Below are 4416 nucleotides of genomic sequence, written 5' to 3'. Positions count from 1 at the left end.
GGCCCCAAAGGCCGGAGGCGGGGTTTGGTGGGCCACTGTCACACCTGTCCCGGAGGGACCCGTCCATCTGCATGGAGAAACGCCTCCTCCCCGCTCCTTGGTCCCTTCAGACCTTGCATTCGAACACTTTGTGGGGCTGGGGACAAGGGCGCAGGGCGCCCTGCTGGCTTTGGACCCCCAGGTACCTTCCAGGGTCCAAGTCGGAGCTTCTGGGAGACTGCGTTGGGGGCATAGGCTGTTGGAAGACCTGCCCGCTGTCTGTCCCCACAGCTGGTTTCCTGAACAGTCACAAATATTGTCCTCTGTCACCAGGGGAGGGAGGCCGTTGGATGGTGACACATGGGCCGTGTCTCCTGGCCCCCTCCGCAGGTCTCCCATCCCACCAGGACACGAGAAGTCACGGCTCCGTCCCCCAGGCATCCCCGGGGGAGTGCGAGGCACCTGCGGTCGTGATCGATTATTCTTTATCAAGAGCGTTGCCTTCATTAGTCACCTCTCTGCTGCTTCCTTAGCCCCTGCTCCAGTTTCAGGGGGTTTCAGGCGCCGCTGAGTACGAGATAATTCATTTTATTAAGCAATTTATTTTCTGGGTACGTTTTTAAAGGTCAATTAATCAATTTAAATGGAGGGGTGAAGGACGGGGACCCTTCCAAGACAGAAGTTAGGCCACTGCCGCTTTGTGGGGAGAGAGGTTCGCTTTTCTCCGCTGATTTGGGAGAGATAAATGGGGGTCAGATGGCACCAGTTGGGGGGGGGTCTCGAGCAGCGAGTGGCACGGAGGACAGAGCGCCCGGCATCTTCCCCTCGGTGGGAGGTGGCAGCCCCAGCAGAGCGGAGGCGGGGTGGTCGCAGTGAGGAGGGGTGAGGGCGACAGTCCAGCTCCAAGGCCACCTGCCCTGTGGCTGGGCGGGGAGCCAGCCTCCTGGAGTGGGAGGAAAACTCAGTGCAGCGGACCCCAGCCCCGAAGCCAAAGGCAGAATGTGTTTCCCCGTAAATAATACACGGAAACGTGTAATAAATACTTAACGAGAAAGAAACACGCTCCCAGCCCAAGGTAAACCGTCAGTGAATGGTTTCATGGGCTGCACACAGCTAATTGCCTTTTTGTCCAGATTTTCCGGGGGCGAGGGAGAGGACGGTCGGGGGGCTCCTGGGGTGGGTGGGACCCCAGTGCCCCTCTGCCTTCCCAGCTTGTTGTTTTTTAGGGGGCAGGAAACGAGCTGGCTCACAAGAGCAAAACGATGGGGGTTCTTCAGAGTCTGTTCCAGGTACAGATTTCCCTACATGGTAAGTTTCTGAGTGATTAATATTATTACCAATTGATCGTTATGTAGTCAGTGGTAGCAGCCAGGAGCGGATGCTCACGCTGTGTGGGGACATGTGACCTCCTTTGTCCTTTCACAGATGAAGCAGGTATCATTCCTGGCTTTCGCCTGCAGAGGCAGAAGCCCAGAGAAGCTGCCGGCTGGCTCGCTGTCAGGCGGGGGCTTGAGCCCGGGTCTCTGACTCCTGCAGTGGGTCTTGCTGGCACTGCCAACGGACACCGCGTGGGCTGGGACCTGAAGCCGCCTGCAGCCACGGGGAAGATGGACGGTTCCCGAAGCCTGGTCTGCGGAGCCCGGCAGACTCCGGCGACCAGGCTGGGTCCACAGGGAGTGGTCGTTTCAAAGGGGAAAAAAACAGTTTTGTTTACAAGTATTTCACAGAAGTAGCATTATTCTTGTAATACTCTCTTGGCTCTTAAAAGTCTGGCAGGGGCCGCAAGTCTGGGCTGGCTTCCTCGGGCAGAAATGAGCTGGACGCCGCCCCTGCTGGCTTATCACGTTTTCGCATAATTGGCACGTGATCGTTCATGTTTGTAAACATCCGTGCTTTTCCGCTTTTCCTCTTTTCGGGGGTGGCGTCATCTGTTCCCAGCTCCCAGTGATGGATCAATGGTTCAAAAGTCGTTTAGCAAAGGGCAACATGGTGGTGTCAGTGGAAATGCAAACAGCGCAGCTCAGAATAAGAGCAACGATGTGCAGCGGCGTGTGCTGGAGCCGACTCCAGGGCAAGCTCGGCGCGCGGGTCTGCGTGTGCTCGGGCGGGCGAGGCCGCGTGAGGATTCTGCACACACGGCGGAGCGGACAAGTTTAACAAAGTACGGCAGAGACGATCTGAAAGCCGGAACTTGCCGGAACTTAACAGAACGACGATCTGATCGCCCCGGTCCCCGGGGTGCGATCTCTTGCGAGACTTTCAAACGGTGACACGGCATCGTGGGAGCTTTTAGTGTATTTTCAGAAAAGCAAAGTGACGGCCCTGGTCCACCAAGTGCACTCATCTTGACGGATGCTGAATGACGATTCCCGGCACAAAACTGGTAAGTGACAAGGTCTGTCAGCACGGACAGAGGAGACGACAAGGATGCGAGTGTCACAGCCGCTGTCCCCAGGCTGTGGGGGGCACGCGCCACGCTGCTGCTCAGCAGTCCGGAAAGCCAGTCACCGACGCGAAGGGGCCGTTAAGCTCGGCGGGGACAGGTGACGATCTGGCAGCACTCGTCCACCCCGCGACACTCGCGTGCGGTTTCCAAAGCGTGGCATGCCAGCGAGCCTCTGACGGCACGGCTGAACGATGTGAAGAGCCCGTGGTGCGTGGATGTGTCACACGGCGGGGCAGAGCTTGGGGTGCCCTGGACCCCGTTGCAGGTTGGGGGGGCTTCTGTGCACCCAGGGACGCTCTCGCGGAGCGGTGCTGAGGACTCGGAAGGCTGTGCCACGGTCAGGGTCGAGGGCGTGCCCACTCTCCGAGGGCATCCCGGTCGTGGGGTCCTGGTCCCGGTGCCGACAGGCTCTGGGCACGGGGTGGAGGGCAGCAGGAGGCGGGCTGGGTGCGTGCGAGGCGGTGGGCAGAGGCCGCGGCGCGCGCTCTCCCGCAGGGAGGTGAGGGGGAGAGCGCTCGAACCGGCATTGGAAACGGGTGAGGGGTTGAAGCGGCTTTTCACAACTCGTGTTGCAGCTGGAAGGGCTGTCGGACGCGCAGCGGCACGGGAGGCTCGTCCCGGCCGGCTCACGGTGGGTGCCCCGCACCCAGGTTTCACGCCTCCCCAGCAGGATTTCCTTTGCTGGCCGGGGCGGGAGTGCATCGCCGCCATGTGCTGGAGACATTTCAAACCCCATCCAGGGCTGCACTGCTCTGCGAAGGGATATTCCCAGAGTGCAATGCAACCACGCAGACCCTCTGCCTCGCCCCCGATGCTGAGACATCCCCGTTTGGTGTTGGACCAGCTCGCTGTCACACGGAGCTCTGCACCTGGCCTTCAGGGAGCTTCTCCACACGGTCTGTGTTGGCCGTGGCCCTCTGCAGCTGCTGACAGCTCTGCCGGGCTTGCCGCTGTCCCCGGCAGTCCCAAATGGCGAGCCAGGACCTCCCGCCACAGTAGGAGGCGGGTACGAAGACAGTTGTGTCTTCCGGGCATCTTCCTCGAGCCAGCTCCCAAGGGTCTCTGAAGGCTCACAGACACCACGTCTCTCAGCGAAATCCCCATCGTCTCTTTTCTTTAAATCCTGTGTTTCATTTTTATTTTCAGACTTTGCTGAAAACCACTACTGGCGTGCAAGCCTGATGCCCGCGCGTGGCCTGTGAGCGCAGGAGCTCCTGCTCCGGCGTGGGGCCGGCGTCTGTGGGGTCCGACGCCCCGGCGGGCAGAGCATTTGTTTGGCGCTGGGGGCTGAGCCAGGCCCCCTGCGTTCGGCCCAACCTCACGGTTCTGTCCTCAGCCGAGCCACAGTGTCCCCATCTTCCAGCGGAGAAGCCGGATTCAGGGAGGTGACCTGGACGTCGGGTACGGCTGAGACGCGGCCCGGTCAGCAGCCTCAAACTCCTGCGCCCTCTTCCCCTACCACACCATCTTAGGGTTGTGGGAACCAGCCCCACTGGGGACCGAGGGCCTCTGTGACCGGTCGCTGCCACCCTGGCCCCCCTCCTACTTGGTCCAGCTCAGTGGCCGTTCTGGGCTCCGGGCCGGACATACAGCTGCTCCCTTTGCACAGGTGTTTCTCGCCAGCAGCGGTGACCACAAGCTGCAGCCCCTGCTCCGAGGTGGCCCGTGGCCCCGTGGGGGAAACAGGTCATCAGGTAGCTTCAGACATGGACGTTAAGTAGACAGGCCGAGCCCGGGGCTGCCGGCTTCTCTCTCGGGGACTCCCGTCCTGCATCCAGGGAGTGGCCCTCCACCCGGTGGCAGGGTGTGTGGGGAGCCCTCCTACCTGGGATGGGGACCACGCCCCCAGCTCCAGCACCAGCCCTGGGTCCCGGCTCCCAGGAGGGGCCCCAGCCTCAGTTCAGACTTCAGCCTGAAGGAGCCAGAGCACAGGCGGCCGTCAGGAGCCACAGTGCTGAGCATCACCCCCCGCCCCGGCCACGCGGCTCACT

Source organism: Pteropus vampyrus, unplaced genomic scaffold (assembly GCF_000151845.1).
Source record: "Pteropus vampyrus isolate Shadow unplaced genomic scaffold, Pvam_2.0 Scaffold176, whole genome shotgun sequence".
In the NCBI taxonomy this organism is placed as follows: Eukaryota; Metazoa; Chordata; class Mammalia; order Chiroptera; family Pteropodidae; genus Pteropus; species Pteropus vampyrus.
This window is presented reverse-complemented; position numbering follows the sequence as displayed.